Consider the following 21,518-nt stretch of genomic DNA (forward strand, 5'->3'; position numbering starts at 1 on the left):
TTTCTTTTAAAAATGTAAAATATGAGAATTTAAAATGGAACATGATTAGTTTTAAATAATTTCATCGAGGAAATAATAATATAATTTTACACATTCAAGTTAAACATGATAATCTTTACTATTTTGAAAAAATAATGAGTTAAAAAAATTTTGTACATTTTGAAAAACCATTTCTGTAGATAAATCTGATAAACTAATGAAGTATTATTTTGATATATATATGGACGAAATAATAATACGAGCATATAATATACGAAAAATAATATTTTTGTAACTTTTGATGTAATTCCAATACTCCATGATGCCATTTTTATAATTTACCACTTTTCTTTGCAGAGAATAAAGCTAATAACACATTTTATAAAAATAGTCAATTAATGCAATGATTCGTTTTTCAATTATTTTTTATCCAAAATATACAATATAATAACAGTCGTCGCGATAACTCGAAGTTGAAGGGAGGTAAAAATTTTCTTTGAGATATCTACGAGTTTATATTAATGTATATATAATTTATATTTGTAGGGAACTAGGGAAATAAAAAAAAATGTTGAGTTATTGTGAATCGACTGTATTATATTTTAAATTTAAACTTTTCACAGTTTAAATAATAAATTGATTTTGTACTGATTTCATTTTTAAAAACACTTATAATCGAATTAATTTTTGTAATTAAAAATATTTAATAGTTATATTATATTATCTTAACTATATAATGAAATTATTGTTTTATAAGTAAAATAGCATTCAAATATTATAAAGGTTGATAATGTAAAATGAATTAATGTGTTGAAAAATGTTGTTATGCTAATTATAATGGGAAAAAATTCAATAAAATCGTATTTATTTTGAGAAATATTTTTAAATTAAAAGCAATGATTTTAATTTTATTTGAAAAATATAAACTTTATAAAAAGACAGATTTGTAATTCTAAGTACCATCATTGAATGTAAATACATTATTACTAATTTAAAAGAAACTTAAAAAAATAGTAATTTCAGTACTATTTATTTTCATTAATAAACAACTGTTTATCGAATTTGATCAGAGGCTAAATTATAATTTTATTCATGATTCCTTTAAAGTAGTAATAATAACGTCTAAACACGCAATAATAATATAATATTCCTAGAGTTAATTCCTACGAGACCACTGTTGAATGTTGATGCATTGTAAATGATATACGCTAAAATAATACTAAATATTACTGAAGTAATTAAAAACCGAATATGGTACCTATAGAATTAAACATACTATTGTATGCTTAGGTAATAAAATTATTAATGGAACATTTTTAAATAAATTATACCTATTGTTATTTCATTTCAAAATGATATTCTGAACAAAATCCATCAGTTCTTTCTAACAATGAAATAATTATAAATATGAAATAATCAGTGTCTTTAAGTCATATAGAATTTACCTAGCGCTATATTTATAGTACTAATTGGTATCGTTTATAACTATGAAATAAAAATAAGCAATTATTTAACCGATACTATAAATAAGAAAAAAATTTGGTTGATCATCGTTGTGGGAGGGGATAATGAAGAAAAAGAACAAAATGTAGACCGCCCGGACAGGGACTCGAACCCTGGACCCTTAGGTTAAAAGCCTAATGCTCTACCGACTGAGCTATCCGGGCTCATGAAACGTTAATGGTTATATTACCTGTTTGAGCCAAATATTGTTGGATAAATGAATCGTAATTATAAGTAAATAACTAAAAGTGTCTATAATCAAAATACCATTTCAATAATATTTTTTTTAGAACAATTGTCCCAAGCAATTTTGGGATGGTGAGTAATTAATTTAGTGTAAATAATAATTTACATTTAAATAATATTATTGGAATAAATGATAATAATATATTGATTATAACAATTTGATACGACCTGATAAAATAACTTTATACCTAAAATCACTAATCACTAATCACAGCATCGTCATTAATCGATTCACTGACAGCCGGCGCTTGACAACGCCGTGTGGCCACTTCGCCCGACGGGTGACAAAAGCCAACAACAAAGTACCTACTACCTAGGATGCACCCTCCAGTCACCACTTTTTTTGAAGGTGAAACCCAAAGGTTCAAAGGTTCCTAATAATAATTTTATAATATTTATGCATCATGCTGGGGTACACGTCACTTTCACCATTATTAGTTGTTACATAATCAAATAACACTTATCCGAATAATATATATTACTTTGTTGCATAGAAATAATTAGAAGTGTTAACAAAAATCCAAACAAAAAATGCATTTAATAAAATCTAAAAATATTAATTTTTAAACTTATTCATTACTTGAACGTATAATACTATGCATTTATGTGGTTTTTGGTTGTACAATTAATACGGAATTATATAAAAAAGATACCTATTCAACTATTATGCCATTTTAAGTTTATGTAATTTTGTAAGAAGTGTGTTGTCTTTGTTTTATAAACGCTTAACATGGCCAATCTGCGTAAATGATTTTTACAACAGTTAATATTAAAACAGATTTAAATATTATTGAATTTGTCGAGGATATATTTTTATTACTGGGCCCCAGCGTATAAATCGTTTTTATATTAAAATGAGTTATAAGCTACAACTATCAAAATAATCCATATTTTTAAATGTATACAAACCATTTTAAAATAAAAATAGGAAAAAAATTACGCTCGAGCTTAGTAATGCTATTATTATTGTCTAGAAAATTCAATAATAAGTAAAATTATTCTAATATTTACTATAAAACATAAGCTGTAATAATATTGAACCCAGTACGTATGTTTGCTAAATGTTAGACACACACGCCGGTATAACACACTCTTAAATACAAAAAAATAACCATTTTAATTCGTTTTGTGAGCCACAGTATCTTAAAAATATTGTTTATATACTTTTAATGTTTTAGTTTTTGTATTTTCTCTAAAAGTAATTTAGAAGACGTCATTGCATTGTTCTCCGCAATTGATTACTGATTTTATACTAAATATTTGGAGATAGGCAAGACTGATCATTTTGTGCTCTCGTGAATCGTATACGTTAAATACACCAATGAAACGTCTATAACTGTAGTTGCCGTGCAGTTGCTAATGTTTTGCAGGTCGTCTATTATTACTCGTCCCCTCTTCTTATGTATATTATAGAGGTCGATTGCTTAGTGTTCTATGCATAGTAACGCACTTATTTTATATACCTAATATCATTATGTGTTAAAATATTGGTTATGTCCAATGTAGAGGCCACTCACTAATAATAATCCACTGATAAAACCCAAACTTATGTATATTGTTATAAGGTGAGATAGTTATAATAATATTAAATATTAATAGCCTTGTCTGTCTGAACCTTCGCCATATCGTTTACATTCGTTATTTATTACACGACGAATCATTTTGTTTGGCTGGCGGGAGTGAGTATAGAGGCACTAAACGTATAGATTGGTAAACAAGGAATACCTACCTATATATACCAACCAACCTACAATATATGTTTTCCTATATTTTATTTTAGCAGTTATGTAACATTTATTTGGCGTACACCAGAACAAATATTAATAACCTTATGCAATCGTTGGGAATTTCATTACTTAATATATAATATGTAATAATAATATAAGTTACAATATATCAGATCACCCATAATAGGTTATTAGACGTCACTTAGACGGTAGTTCACATATTGGACTATAGCCAATAATTTTCATAGGCATATTATACAACAGCAATTCCCAACCGGGGGGAATTCCCCTCCCCCCACAGGGAGAATTTAGAGTCTGCTCGGGGGAAATATACTATACTAATATAGTGATGATGGAATTACGAATATAACTATGTTATTTTACAATGTTTTTATATTCAATAATTTTTTCTTATACCTACTTAATATTATTACTTAATATTAATACTTAAGTTGATTTATAATAAATTTTTAAAATTTTTAAAATTATGAAAATAATAAAAGTAAATAGTTGTATATTGTTTAATATAGTAAAACCTGTGTGATATGGAAACGGTTGGGACCGGATATTTTTTTCATTTTAGACAGGTTTTCATTTAATACAGGTTGTAAAAAAAAAAAATCCCGATAGATCTTTATTACATGTATATTATATATGTATATTAATTATTATTGCATTTTACCTAGTTTTTATTCTACATTATACACTATACACTATTATATTTATATACTCCAAAATTCATCTAATGTTTTTTGTTTTGTTATTTGACTTGCCATTTTCTTTTCTACTAAATTTTTTAAGTTGAGAATTGACTCAGTCTGCGACATAACACTACTACGACACTTATCGATAAAATAAACTTATTACAACGAAATAATCTATATAACTGATATAGATTTTTATTTTATTTATATCATTTATATATGAATTTATATTTTTATTTTATAAATACATGTTTATTGAAAATAATATAATCTCATAATTCTTGTCACATAATGCACCCACTTAAACCATAAACACAGATCGTACCTACAAATGTTGTTTTTTTCTTTCCAAAAATGTTTAATTTTGATTTTTGGTGGTGTATTGAAATACTTGAGAGGGGGGTAAGTCCCTTTAAGTCCTTCCGATGACCGCCTATGTATACAAGGTATGTAAGCAAACAGGTACTTAAAATAAAAACATTTTTATGATAATGGTCAGTTATAATAAATTCTGTTAATGTGTTATTCAATTATCAAGTATAAATTCATAAAAATTATATAATATTTCACAACATAACTATGTTAAATTTAAAAATTTAGGGGATATAATAGCTAAACAAAAATGATCATCTTTACGTTGTCAAAAACTCCTTTCTATCACTCCTTTCGTTATCAAAACAAACTATCACACTGACATTATTGTTATTTACCATAGTAGGTAGTTCTGCCTCACCTTAATATTTATATTAATTGATTGTATATAGAACTGTATATTTGAGTAGGTACGTAATATTTTGTATCATTTCGATTCGGCACAAGGAACAGCTTGCTTTAAACTTTTAAAGCATGTGGAAAAATAATTGTTCAACTACCAGATAGCCGATTAGTACCAGTGTAGTGAACGTACCTACCTACGAAATATTTCGGGTTCAATAATTTTATACAATTATATAACTATAAAATTTAAATCTGAAGTCTAAACAACTCTAACGAGTAACGAAATTAAATCGTATTCGTTTTAAAGTATTGCGCTTATGAATCCCGGCCCAGATCTTTTACAATATTGGATTCGGCGCCGATCGATAGAAGCCTCCGTGGCGCAATTGGCTAGCGCGTTCGGCTGTTAACCGAAAGGTTGGTGGTTCAAGCCCACCCGGGGGCGTATAAGTTTTTGCATTTTTTTTCCATCAACGAACATCGTTATGCGTATAATCATCATTCATCATTGTTGTTGACTAATGATTGGCATTCATTACTTTATGATAATATATAGTTTTAATTTTATTATTTCGATTACCGAAATCAATATCAATATTATTTTATGTATTATTGTTATGCATAATATTTTGTTTTACATTATATTAGAGTAATGGTAATTATTATATTTATGAAGTTTAGTATTATTATTATTGATGTTTAGCATCAAATATTATATATTATATTAACTATATGTATTCGTATTATCGTTTTAGAACAAAGATGAAATCGTCTACAATTATTTCACAATGCGACTGGTTTTAGTCTGAAAAATTAGGAAATCGATCATTATTATGATATCATTAAATAACATTTTAATACATAATTTAAAATTTAAATATTAACTATATAAATCCATATTAAAATATTTGTTAATAAATATAAAAGGGTCTTCTGACTATTATTGTTTCTTTGGTACATAATATTATAAGTTATAACGATGTAATTGAAAATTGAAATTTATTATTTATCTTAACATCATACTTATTATTTGGAATTTATCATTCATGAATATATAATTATTTTATATTTTATGATATAGCATATAACTAATAAGGATTACCTATCTGTACGCCACTGCCAAAAACAAATACTTCAGGAGAGCACGTGACCCAGTTAGCCCACCATGACTACGGCATTAAATTATATTAAAAATGATTATCATAATTATTTTTAAGGTAATACTAGGTACTTATATTTTTTAGAGTACCTACATAATCAGCCGCATACCTTGCCGCTATAGTCTGCACACGCCTAGGATTATAAATACGAATTTTCTGGTCTATTGTTCTTAAAAAGTTTTTAAAAATACATAGAAATGTATTGAAGTAAATAAACAATAAACTATATTATATAATTGTTATAGAATCAACAATTTTATATATTATGCGTGTAAAATGTAGCAACCTATTTTAAAATATTTTTTAATTGACACCAATAAGTCACATAAATGCTAAAAATCTAATAATATTCAATTAAAAAAAAAAATATTGGTATTTTATTTTCTAACAACGAATAAATTGCTTTAATAAACAAAATCATAACAAGTACTTTAGTATTATAATTGATTATAAATTCTATTATTATTTATAATGCTTGGTATAATTATTACAATGAAATGAATATAATCAATACATAACAATAATACATTAAATCTCATTACTAATTTTTGTTCTTTATTTCCATGTATAATTATTCACTCAAAATTAAAAATAAATTTATATAATTTAACTTAATTGTATAAAAATATATGACGTGATAACAGAAGCAGTGGCGTAGTCAAGTAAATTCATAACCAATGCTGCTAAGTGCTAAGTATCCAGTACTTCAGTGGTTCTGAATATCAGTAACTGGTTAGTATAAATAATTTAATAGTTAATAAGTATAGATACTAAATAGGTATTATATAGATAAGTGGTATATGGCATAACGTGTACATCCATAACATTATTAGATGTATGCTAAAAATTGAAATTTTATGCCAGAAATCAAAAAAAAAAAAAACTAATTATGTGCATTTGTGAGAAAAAAGGTAAAAACTAAAAACAGCATTGTGATCGGTGAATTCTTGTTGTTTCTAACGTTTTCTGACCACCAATGTCGTAGGACCGGTCGACGAGACTACGAGAGTACGCCGATGGTGGTTCATGTCGAACCACTCGAACGGCGACGATCGAAACGTGACCTTCGTACAATTCGTGTTGACGGCCGGTGAACGGTAGCGGTGGCATCAGTTATCCCCTCTTCGTAATTTCACGACCATCGCGAGGCCACTCCAGCCGGTACCAACTACCAAAAACCGAACGAGTTTTGCGTATGCCGTATGCTATCGCTGCTGCCATGTGTGCAGCGTTTATATTATTTTTATGTTGTTCCTAGTGCTCTATAAGCAGTATTACAGAATTATACGTATTATCGAACTTAATACTGCCAATATACGAACTATTACAGTCTTGTTAAGTATTAGATTTAAATGAATTAATAGCATTTAAATCAATGATCATTGTTGATATGGTTACGATAAAAATAAATTTACAATACTTTTTAATTAAGTATTGTAGTATTGTTAAACCTTGGACATATTTAAAAATATTATATAAGTATTTTTTTTAAATCCGAAACGTCAGTTTCTTGGAGAATAAAAAAATTATAGTCGTGTATTTTTGTTCTACGGAAATATTTTATCAACAAGTATCACTATAAAAATATTCATATAGTAAAAAATAAGTGACGAAAATTAGAGGGAAAAAATGGTCAAATTGTTTTAGACTGATTTATAATTAATATATTTATACATACATGATACATATAATTTTTGGAAAAACGCATGACAAAAAATATTGCTATGCAAACAATAGAATTTTGGAAAAAAAGATTATTCACGAATATGAATGTGAAATATGTGAATATGAATGAAATGTTGAAAATTTTACTAAGATTTCCATCACACAATCATGTTACTTGTGAGTTATAAGTAACCTTATTATAATATTAGGTTCGGCTAAGATTATTTTCAGTCACTAAACAAAAAAAAAAAAATCTTAAATTTCAATGCCTAATATTTCATATAATTAAGCAATGAACAATGCACAATTACAATCTAACAAATTGAGGACTGGAAATATCTAATAATGTATAGTTAAATCATTATTTACCCGCATCTACACATAAATTCTGAATTGATGTCAGAGAAATTTACTATGAGTCTGAAGAATATCGATTATGTGCTATTTGATGCATTTTAATGGCTAGTCAACATTCGACACGTGCTAATAATAATCCAATTGTATATTACGTATGTCGGTTGGGTGGTAATGCGGTATACCTATTGGCTATTACCTACACGGTCAATAACGATCTTCCTATCTATAATGAATATTCGTTTTTAACTGTTAACGCGTATGGCAAGATATCAATAGGAAGTGTGAAATAATTGTTATGGATGCATGATGTACATGATTGTTTGGTATAGAGTTTTTGAGAAAGTATTAAAGTTTTAACTATTTTGAGATAATATGAAAAATCGAATAGTAATTATTGATCGAAATAAATCTATCTATATGACTGTACATTTTAATCACTAAATTTATCACTATAATTAATGTTTTTATTTCGAAAGAATCATACAATATCTTTACGACCACATATTTACAATTATATTCGAATATTTTTTAATAACCTAATATATTCATACTCAATGTTTACTGTGAATTTGCAGATCAAACAGTGATACGTAGTTATAAAATATAATGTATTGTCCATTATTAAATAATAATATTATGAATAATGTGTTTAACATTATTTCCAATCGTGATTTCATAATACCCATATATTATATGAGTTATAATAACTGCGTAGTCGATTTACAATACCACGACGTGCTGTACAGATATGACAAATGATAATTAATTTTAACCCAAATATTATATATTATAATAAACCTAATATTATTAACTATTTTCTAGTCGGGTATAGTGTATACGAGTAATTTAATTATCACAAAAATATAAAATATTTCTATCGAAACAGTTAATAACACGATGATGATATTATCATGTCAAACATGTTTTCTATATTTCTATATTTTACCTAGTGATTTAAAATAAAAACTGGTGATCAGAATATGAACAATTAATAAAAGCAATATTAAAAACATACTGAGTAAAATATATTTTTACTCGTGCAGCTATGACCTAATAAGCCGCAGTATGCTTGTATGATATCCCCCTTCCCAACAATGTTTACAGCGATAAACCAGTTGCCACTATATCAATATTAATGCATATTTTGTACAGCTGCACGAGTTTTACAGCAGTACAATTTTAAATAACTTATTGATATAACACATATTCAAACACAAACTAGTGTAGTTTTATAATAAGTTGTGCATGAAACTATAAAACCTGCACAGTCAAGGACAATGGATACAATTTATTTTTCGTTTGCTATTTGGAGTTGGTTTTCATTAATTACTTACATGTTCGAACCTTAAAACCAGTCTTATTTATGCAGCTTGTGTACATTATACACGTAAAAACCGTAAAATATTGTATGACCTTTCTGCTAGCCGGATGCTTATTTTATATATCATACTATTAAATATTAATTATGTATAACTATGTACTTGTTTATGTGTATGCGTGTGTGCATTTATTTATTAGATAATAGAACTACAAGAAGTGACGGAAAGACGACAAATTGAAAGAGCAAACCGACTGTACAACGATCATAATAATATACTTACAGAGCTATGATTTTTTTCTTTTGTTACTTAGTAGAAGAATGTTTGATTAAACTATGGTTTGTATTATAATACAACTTGTATGAAAATAATATTATTTTATGTTGCAATAGTTGCATATTTCCGCACACTTGATTTTTGTTTATCATCATAGTTATAATTTTATAGCGTTTATAGCGTTTAAATCGTTTAATATTATTTTATCGTCAAATGATTGGTTACACTTTAGATGTTTATGAGACTTATACAATCATAACATGGTCAGGGGGAAGGGGTGTTCAACTATACACTATTTATCTAATTTGTATAATATACAAGTAGATTAAAAGAATACCACGTAGGTGGGAGGTAATTTATTAAAAGATTTCTATTGTCAAATATATATACTTATTACATATAATATAATACAGTATATTATTTATTATTTTAATCAAAAACATGATTAAGTATTGTGCAGCAATTTTACTTTTAATATTTAAAACGCTATTATTTAATAATTTAACCTAACCATTTATATAAATGATATTCCAGTTCAAAAGTTGAATTAGTTCATTTTTATCAACATTTTATATTAAAAAAAGTTGTTTCATTTTTGTAGTCGACAGTCTATTGGTTTTGTAACTTTTATATTAACAATAGAGTAGGTACCTATACATAATTTTAAATTCAAAGCGTTGCACAGGCGCACAGTTAAATTGTCTAGTACTACTTTATTATAATAAAACAATATTAATATACCCACATAAACTAGTAAAATAACAAAAATATATGTGGCTATACAACCTTTGCTTTTAGTTTAAAAACATGAAACTTTCTTTGTTGGTACATCGTAAATTCATTAAACATTTCTTAGTTTTAATTAATATTTTTACAAATTGTTTGTTAAAAATAAATGACTTGGATTCGGTATTTTTAATATTTTAATTACAACGTAATTTTCTTAAAAATATATTAAAATGTTAAACCCCGAGGAGTAAAATGCGTAAAAGGAAAAGGATTATTACGCTTTCCTCCTGCAATATATCACCTATGAATTGTACAATAATAATTGTCTAATAATCTTTGTAATCATATTAAAAATATTTAATACATTGTAGTTTTGTTTGAAAACGGAGAGTAAAATCATTAGTAAAATTATTAATGTTTCAACTGTTCTAAGGGTGTTTGTCAAAAAAAATTGGTTTAATCACTCATTGCCAATTTCTATATAATATCCAAATTCTAATTGCGCCTAATTCATAAGTCATAATAATAAAACATTCACAAATAAATCATAAATTTACAAATTGTAAATAAATAATTATCTTTGTTTTTAAATTTATTTCCAAATTGAAAAACATAAATACATTGACAATGAATTGTGCATGAAAGGTGTAAATACAAGTTTTGAGTATTTATTGATTTAGATATTCATGTGTAATAAATGTCTATGATCAGAATTAGTCCCGGTGAATTTTAAGCACTCATATTCTCAGTTAAATAGTTTTAAGCCTTTTATAGCGATGTATTCTGTTTGTGATATCGGTGAAGTTCGTAATGTCATACTGAAGTTAAAATTCAGAATCTACATGAAATATAAAATAATAATGTGCACTCAAAATATACGCACGTACTATCGTTATCTGCGGGTGTGTGTGACGTGCGTCAGGGCATAATGATATATTATAATATTATACTATATTATAATTTATAATACTGTTGCTTTTGGGTATTTATAGAGGTATATAATTCATGAAAACTAATAAAAAAGATTCGATAAGCGTTTTTATCTCTCTATTTTCGAATGACATTTAAATACATAACAAAAGGAATTGGAGACTTAACGCATAATTTTCGAACGTATTGAAATTATACAAGACTAGCTGAATTCAAAACCAAAAGGTTAAACATTTCGTTGTCAAAATCTTTTTCTTTAAAATTGTTGGTTTTATTTTAATTTTATTAAATTTCCACTAGATCTTCGAAATTTAAAACTTAATAAATTTAAGAAACGCCTATAAATAACCGGTTAATTCTACGAGCAAACTATAAACATAATGAATAATATAATATTATTCTGCTTCTTAAATTAAAATAAATTCTTTGTAATATTCAATTTGTTTATTTTAATATTACCAAAACATTTGTACTTAATACTGTCACGTAAATTCAATTATATTTACCTAAATTTACTCATTATTTTGTTTAATTAAAATTTATTGTATTTTCAGTTATTTAACCGTACTAAAATTAAGAAGAACATTATTAGATTAGTGTTATATTGCACTCTAAGTATATGCATTGTTATATGTTTTATATAAAAAATATGGATTTAGAATTTTTGCTTTTTATTTTTATTATGGTGCGTATTATAAATGATATTTTTGAATTTAGGGTGCCAAAAACCCAATGTTAATTAAGACATTAAAAGTACAGTTCTTTACACCACTTGTACATTTCAAAACAATCCATAGAGACGTGTTATACCAGCTAATGCTCGTTCGGCATTTTCGTATTTTTTTTTTACATATTATATACATTAACAACTATTATTGTTTTCTACACGTAGGCATTTATGTATCCTACTACATTCTCCTTTTTTTTCTCCCGCTTCAAACGCAACGTTTTTCGACAAGTGACTTTCGCCGAGATAAAGAAATTGAAATTCATTATATTCAAAACTTTGGGCGCCAGCTATTGTTCGGTGGAAAACGGCACGGTACGTTAAGTCAAAAGCTGTTTAACGAACCCATTTGGGGTCAAAATTCGCGTTCTGTTTATGCAAGCAATTTCGAGCGGTTTTCTTTTTTTCGGGCGGTATTATACTATACCGCGTTGTTTATTACTTTCATGCTACTTAGTCTGCACACATAAAACGCATTTAATTTACACAAATTTATGTTGCATTATAAGTCACGGATATATTATTAATATTAATTAATGTTACGTCGTTATTACGATGATGTCCAAGTACAAGAGTAGGATACATTATAATAATATTATCAAAGTACAGAATACGTGAAACTGAGATATTATTATAAATATATAGTTATATAGTTCCAAATAAGAATGCATTGTAAGAACATATATTTATTATATATTTTATAAGAATTGGAACTCCGAAAAATTAATCCTGTAGGTATACATTTTAGTTTCATGACAAAATACTCCGGTAAAAATATCTCAAAACCAAAATATTCCCATGAAAACCCCGAGTAAATATTTATTAATATTAACTTTAATTATAAACTAATTGATTAACTTCTACTACTACATAGAAAATGAAGGATATTTACAAAAAACTACTAGTTCCTTACATTAACTTAACTTAGTATTAACATTTTTTTTTATTTTAACGATATATTTTAATATTTATGGATACATTTTTTTTACATTTGTATCTGGAATATTTTTGGTGGATATTTCAATATATCATCATTTGATTATTATATAGTAATAGGTAAGCATAATACATTAATACAATAAATATAATGTTTACCGAAAAAATGTTATTGATGACTGATATTAAAAAAAATTGATATAGTTTTTACATTATCCACATTCTTCTTTTTGATAATCGCAAAAAAAAATGCATGACAGTTTTTAATTTAAGCTATACGTTTAAACTTTAAAATTACATTTTGTATATTTGTGTTCTATAAAATGATAATAATATATTATTATCAAGATATAAATGCACATAACCATCTAGAAAAACCCTAATATTTATCTTCAGGTAGATCTCACCTATGAGATACATACGAAAATAAATATATGATTAAATATACAAGTCTAGGTAAATGAATTCTAGTGAAGTAATGATGAGAGTTTTACAGTTCAGTCCTAGATTCGAAATTATTTATAGCTGAATTCCACTGTTAAAAAGCTTAATTGAGTCTAATTTTAATAATACATGGTTAATAACGAGTAGAGAGTCTAATTGCAATAAAATATTGTATGTTAATATGTATTTAATTCGTTTTTAATAATTATATAAACGGTTTAGCATTTTATATTTTAATAACTTTAATAACTATAATTGTTTGACATTTATGATGTGACTGTCATATGTCAGTAAAATTGGAAAGAAAATCATTATTTTTTATTTTTCTTAATATTTAGGACTGAATCAAATTTGGGTTCATAGAACTTAATTGTAGTAATATAATATCCGTTATTGGTAATGGGGGAGGGGTAGTAATACTAGTAATACTAATGCAGTTCCCCCGGCCACCACGATAGCAAATAAAAACAGGGTAAAAAGGTAAATCAAATCAAATCATTTTTTCTTATTTATAATTTTTTTTTTTATTATTATTATTTTTTGTCGATCGTTAAATAAAATATGATATCAATGTTTTGAAAATATTATTAGTAGAAATTTCCATTTTTTAAATCGATTCTCTAATAATGTAATACTTATATATATATATTTATTGGTATACCTAAACAATAAATACATGGTATGAATTATTAGTATGATTTATCATTTGAATTGTTATTACTTTGCTCGTGTACTGCTAAGAATTGTCAAAAGCAAATAATAATAGATTTATTATCTTGTACCCAGTATTATAATATGGATCTATATATTAAAGCAAAAAATTAAAATAAATATATTTTGTATATTATACACATTAACTATATGTATTTCAATATAATATATAATTCATATATTTTGCAGTATTGCGAAAAAAAGAGCAATTCATTAATGTGCAATAATATTTCGTCATTTTTTAAAATACTATAGCATAACTAGTAAGCATAAAGGTTTAAAATTCACTGGTTTTTATATTGTTCATTATGTTTTCAGTAGGATTAGCATGTTTTTTTATTATGTTTGAACTGCATTGAAACCGAATCGTTTTTTATACGCTCAGACGTCTTTAAAATATTTTACAGTTCAGATTCGTTTAATTAATCGAGTCGTGTGAAATTGAATAGGTATTCATTCTGCAAAACTATACATAAATAAACACAGATGTGTATTGATGTATACTTACCATTGGCCATTTCTAGGTGGTTATATATAGTTATTTATGAAATGTCGTCAACGAAGTATTCATGAATATACTTAGTAAAATATTATATGTAGTCAATATACATAAAAGTATAATACGTTATATTTAATAAAATTAATAGTGGACGAATTATATCTGCGTTGGATTTAAAACGGTATTGGTCTTTAAGTGTAAAAATTTACTTATTTTCGTGGTTCATTTATTTTTATTTTTAATCAGCGTATCACAGCGTCATGCATTTTAAGTATAGATATTTTATATAATTATTATTGTTTACAATACCTAAACCTATTGTGTAAAAAAATGTGAAATAATTTCAATGTTATACAAAAAGTCTGGTCTTGCTAAAACTGCAAGTACTACGGAAGTCTCGTACTCTATAGTAGTACAGGATAAACAAACTCTAAAATTAATTATTATATTAAATATCACATGGATACTCGATATTCCGATCAAAGTTCATATAAAATTGTGGTGTTCACTAACGCTTTTTGGAGGTTAGAAAAATTAATAAGAAATTCATAAGACCATATTATCCAAAGTGGTTACTCAAACCATTTGGAAAAGTTATATTGTATACATTTTAGTATTTTAAGTTATTTAATTATAAATAATTATTTATTATGAGTTATAAATTGTAATATTCTAATAAAAATGCTTTTGACTGGACAATCGATATCCTTTATATGTAGTCGTCGAATGGATGAAATCGTTTACCTATTAAACTACCCTTAAACAAAAACTGGTTCTTGGTCCTTGTGATATTCAACATTATTTTATATTGTTGTGGACGTTATAGTCATTCAATATAATTGTATGTTTAAATCCACACCTGATGATCATACAGACTTATAAAAAGCGTTTTACTTTTCAACTTCGCATTAAACGAGTTATGTAAATTATTTCATACGATTTTAATTATATTACATTATGGGTGAAGGGAGGGTAATTTTAATTATTCACCATTGGCGAAATGGTGCATGCTAAGTATATATCTAATATAAATCACGTATTTAGTGTAGTTGAACAATTTTTTTTCCATCACGCAGTATGGCCATTTAGTCGTGTTTTAATTATATTAATATAATTTAAGGACACTGGTTTAGATCCATCAAGTTCACCCGCGGTATAAACTGTTGAAATGCATTATGCAAATCGACATTCATTAGCAGGCGACAACAATGGCAACACTATCGGATGCGTTTTCGTATATTTTATTATATTCTGCAGTGCATAATAGCCGTACATGTAGGTATTCACAATAATGAAACGAATAATAGATCGATCACTGCGAGCTGCACGATTCATTGGCTTATGATATATATATATATAAGAACCTAGTTTTCGAGTGAGCGTATTATTACAACTTGAGCTGTTGTATACCTAACGATTGCCGTCACAAAAGCTCTGTAAATAAATAAACTATTTTATAACCTACTATGTACACAATTTTTAAATTTTTTTAAATTGTGGGAAAAAATCCACAAAAAAAAAACAATGGAAAAATTCACTAAGGAAAAAACTCCATTGAGAAAAATTTAAAAATTACAACATGTATTATAGTTATAATTCTAGCTTTTTATCATCTCTCACTCTATAAATTGTATGAGCTTTAAATTTCTTTAGTGTACTTATTTGTTTCTTTTTTTTTGTCCAAGTTAAATCCTATGAATTATAATGGTTTAGATACAAGAAGAATCAATGGATGTACAATATATCTTTTAATAAATTCCATTTTAGTACCCAACAATTGATAAATATTTTGACTAGTTTGAGAAAACTACATTTTATTTTAATTATATTCCTGTGTAATTACTAATATAAATTAAGTAAACTGTACTTTAATTAAACTAGTCAAAATGTCAAAATATTTATCAACAGTCAGATAATAAAAATGCATATAATATATTAATTATAATAATATATTAATTCAATTAAGTATTTTAGTACTTAAAAATATGTAGTGGTCCATTACTCTACGAAAAAACCGGAGTTCAAAATTAATTTGATATTTTTGTATACATTTTTTGTAAATAAGCATGTTTGAAATGAAAAAATTAACGAAGAATAAAACATTACGCCAAATTATTAGATGATCAAATATCTGTAAAAAGTTTTTGAAATTCGACTTCACGAGTGGTTCAAAATATCTCAGTGTTCGTCGCGATAACTACATACCAACGGCGAATACAGATTTAACAGAAATTAATCTATAGTATATACCATGCAGTCAACACGAAAACACACAAAATTATAATATACCGATATTCTCTCTCTAACAATACGAATAAAATAGATGATTGCAATACGTGTAATAAGAGAATAATAATGACGATATAAAATATTATACTATCGCAAGTCCACCGTCCACGCGAATAATAATATTAAAATGGCAAAGGTTTGCGTGTATATGTGATAGACACTAACCGTCAAAACAACAATAATAATAATAATATGTAACACGTTATAATACGCTCTATATTGTGTACATACTATAATATTGTAAAGTGTCGGTCGCGCAAACGAGTCCCCGCCGCGCCGCTTGTATAATATTATACCGTGTTCGCAACCGTACGTGTAGTGTTATAATATGCATAATAATATACGGTTTTCACAATAATATAAAATATATATTATATATAAACATATATATGTATAAATATCGTATTAAAATTTACACGCCACACCGCATATTAGTATGTACACACTCGGGTATATATACATATTATATTGTATGTATTACCTATATATTATTTTATGTGTATACACACTGCGCCGTACAATAAAAGGTCGGTCGAAATGAAAACAAATGCGTGCCAGTGTACGGTGGCGGACCGATGTTAATATGAAGATATTATTATGACGTGCACGCGTGCGTGTGTGCCGGTGCCCCGTTCGTTAATTGGTATACACGATGAAGTCCACGCAGCACACACACACACACACACACACACATACACACCACGCACCAACATTCACACACAAACCCCGCACGCAGCTATAGGTCAGCGTCCGAGGAAAACGAATTATTGTCGCGTCCCCGTTGCCCGCCTAACCAATTGTTAGATACACAGTATGTAGGTACACGAATATACATATACGATACACATGGCCGAAAATATAGTGGCGGGTCTCTGTAAAGCCATTTCGCCGAGCAATTTCGATGTCTGATATTGTGTTCGGTTTTAATCACGATTATTATTTTATTGTTCTATGAATTATGTAATAAATTTCAATTTCGATTTTAGATCTGACATAATATACCATATTGGTTTATACGAGTATCTTGACATAAAAGTAGATCATATTTAATTATACTCTTGACTATGTATAGTTTCGGTGGTATACATATTATTTTGTGAGGTTAAACTTTACACCCAAATGCTCGAAAACGACCAATGGGTGTGCGGTAATATTTATTGTTCATGCGAGCAAACTATTTATTTCATACTTTTAAACATATTAAATGTATGAATAATTATTACAAACCGAACGTTATTTAAATTATTGTATCTACCAAACTACCCTATACTGGTATAACGATAAAGTATAATATACATTATAATAAATACAATATATATATATATAACACGCGCGTAAACAATTCCTCCCCGTCCCACAAATCTTTTTTTCAAAGCTCTAAATATTTGATTTAGACTGAATGTTCGCCGCGACACTGTAGCGGATGGAGAGCGTGATTTTTAACCCCATTCTGATCCAGGAACACGAGATTCTGAAGATCGCGATCAAAGAAAATACAGATAATTGCAGAACATGATTAATTGAACACCGTTTGCTTCTAAAATAATAATTCTTCGGGTTAATCGTCGGGTTTTTCTGCCTATAGTTCGTTTTTGAATACCAAGGTACAAAATGTGATTTTGTGTGCAGTAGCAGATAGCCACACCACGGTAAACGATCAACACTTTCCGACACTTGATGACCGCCGTATGTATATAGTAGCTTGGATTTACTGCTTACGCGTGACGTTTCACACTATATCCGTGGATAGAAGCTTCCACCAAAAGGACTTATTCCGAGAAACGGAAGTGAGCTAGGTATATATGGTACCATTGGTACCTAAACTATCATATAGTGTTCAAAGGTAAATCCAAACTTCTACCCACCCACTACCAAATAATAAATACTATGCGAATTGTCACATAGCCATACGTAAAGGCAATGGCATAACACATATTATGTATAATATATTTTTTAAACAGCATAATAGGTACTTTAGTCCTCGTGTAGTGAGTTTTTCTGTAATTTACTTAATAATTTCATTTTTTTTTATGTTTATCAGGGTTAAGTTTTCACTGCATGTAGAAATGACTTATTTTGAAAGTCAATTGATGAAAGTTGAAATAATATTTTGATCAGTATTTGATAATATAGTAAACCTTTTTTGACGTATCTAAGATATATAAAATATTAAATATTGCACATATGTGTAAAATGTATATTCGGTAAAATATTATTGATAAATTTACTCATCTTAGTCATTCAACCAAATATTTTGATTTTTATTTCACTTTTTACATCTATTGAAATCATTCAAAATCTATACACAATTAAACGGGCAATTGATTTTAAGATCACTAATTAAATAATTAAGTTTAACAAAAATATTTTACACATTTCAAAATTATCAAAATAAAATCAAAAAAGTTGGATAAAATGTAGGCTATATTAGGTTAGTGTAGTATAATATTTAATCAAGCGTATAACTCGTCATTGAGTAAGATACTGTATTGTATATGTTTTATAATATTATTTATTTAATAATAATATTATATTAACGAGAAACGGTTCCGAGCAAAGACCTATATAGACAGACTATTATACTACTAAGTATGTTTTCTGATATATTTATATATATAATTTAATTTACATATACGGTAAGTTGAATTAATTTTTGTCTAAATCATTTGAAAAATTAATTGTGTATTTGTGTTTATAAAATAGAATAGTGTACATATTATAAAAGTTTCAAATCCTCACGAAAAATATATTTTTGAAATAGGTACAACAATATGAATAAAATCGATATTTTTCTTTTAAATAGTTACAGCATGATATACTTAATAGGAAACTTGTGTTTAGTTTCAGATCCTTAGGTATAAAAATTGTACATTTTATAAGTCGTTAATTATAAAATAATTTTGAAATTCTTCATTTTGTCAAAATTTGAATTTTAAATGCTTATAAACAAAAAAAATCATGCTTATGCATATAACCATATTTAATATTTTTAAATATCTATTACCAAATCTTATGAGGAACGTAGTATTAAATTTTCAAATTTTCGATATGAATATAATTTTTTTATAAATTACTAATTTCTATCTAAATAATGATTTGTACGCGATTATTCTCTCAAAAATATCAATTATATCCAAATATCTGTCAAAAACCACCATCAAAGTTAAAATCAAATAATATTTACAGTTCCTAAAGGTGATGACAGAGAAAAACATACACAAACACATCTTAGTAAAATCAATACATTTATTGTTCCGCTCAGAATCTAAAAGGACAAGGACAAAGGACCCAGGTGGCGATAAACAAAATAAACCTGTCTACGGATAATAATTGACATAAACAATGATATCCAAACACACCGATTGAATGAACTCTATAACTGTGGGTATATTATACTCATACTTGATACCTACAAATTAATTATAATAAAGTTTAAATTTTTATATTACCGACAACAAAATAAATTTAATAATTTAATCAACAACAAATTTGGTAGATGTTGAGTTTAAATCATAAATTATTGTTATTAATTATTCAGATTCATAATATCATATTGTTATATTTTATAAATACACATAACTATTGAGGCATTGATACAAAAAATATTAGAATGAATTATAAAAAATATGATTTTCTCATTACATGCTTAACATACTTTTGTCACTGTTTAAATTAATTAATAAAAATCCTTGCTATAATAATATTATGCATGTATATAATACAATTATTTTTTTATGTGTAATATAATATTTTATTTTATATTATAAATTTCACGCGCAGAATTTCAGAACGTTGTAAAGTACATATTATAATAATTACTATACTATCGTAAATATATTTTTTCGTTTCTCTTGTCGAGAGCAACACATTAAGAGGACGTTACACTCGCAAGTGTTGTCTCTGTTTTACACACGTACGACATAGACAAAATGTGTTTACACAGTTTGAGTAGAACTCGCTCAATTTTGGTTCTAGAGTAAATATATCTATTAGAAAATTAAAATATGACAATATTTTGGAGGGCGAGACGATGAGTTTTTTTTTAACTACAATTTTAAATAGTTAAAGGTTATTTCCAAATTTTAGAATTTTTGCTATTTCTAAACAATATAATGGACATTATATTGGGAATAATGGAAAAATCTCATCGGTTTGCCCTCCAAAATATTGTAATATTTGAATTTTATAATAGGTATATTTACTCTAGAACCAAAATTCAGCGAGTTCTACACTGACTTCGTAAACGTGTTTTGTCTATACCGTATACGTGTGTAAGACAGAAACAACACATGCGATTGTAGCATCCTCAACTTTAATGATGACTATAGAATACAGGTATATACTACTATAAACATTATATAACTAGTGCTACATACTAATGCTACATCTACAACCGCAATACATAGAAAAAATATGCAACATACAACGTACAATATACGAAATGCACAACGATAATAATTAAAATAATAAAATCACCCTATCTTCAATAGTTAAAAAAATAATAATGACTGCTGTGTTAAGATCAGACCAGATGGCTTTATGAGATTTGGATTTGGATTTGTACGACTATATTATTATTATATATGTATGTCCTAGGTGG

At 26.8% G+C, this 21,518-nt stretch overlaps 1 protein-coding gene and 2 non-coding genes across 3 annotated transcripts in view; 1 reads left to right on the forward strand and 2 right to left on the reverse strand.

Annotated features, from left to right (window-relative positions):
• Nucleotides 1-21,518, reverse strand: part of LOC132924178 (limbic system-associated membrane protein-like) — a 517,415-nt gene that overhangs the window by 321,667 nt on the left and 174,230 nt on the right. The window lies entirely within an intron of this gene.
• Nucleotides 1,574-1,646, reverse strand: Trnak-uuu (transfer RNA lysine (anticodon UUU)). Its single transcript has one exon. It is a non-coding gene; the product is annotated as a tRNA-Lys (tRNA).
• On the forward strand, nucleotides 5,248-5,321 carry Trnan-guu (transfer RNA asparagine (anticodon GUU)). Its single transcript has one exon. It is a non-coding gene; the product is annotated as a tRNA-Asn (tRNA).

The sequence above is a fragment of the Rhopalosiphum padi genome, chromosome 3 (assembly GCF_020882245.1).
Source record: "Rhopalosiphum padi isolate XX-2018 chromosome 3, ASM2088224v1, whole genome shotgun sequence".
Taxonomy (NCBI): Eukaryota; Metazoa; Arthropoda; class Insecta; order Hemiptera; family Aphididae; genus Rhopalosiphum; species Rhopalosiphum padi.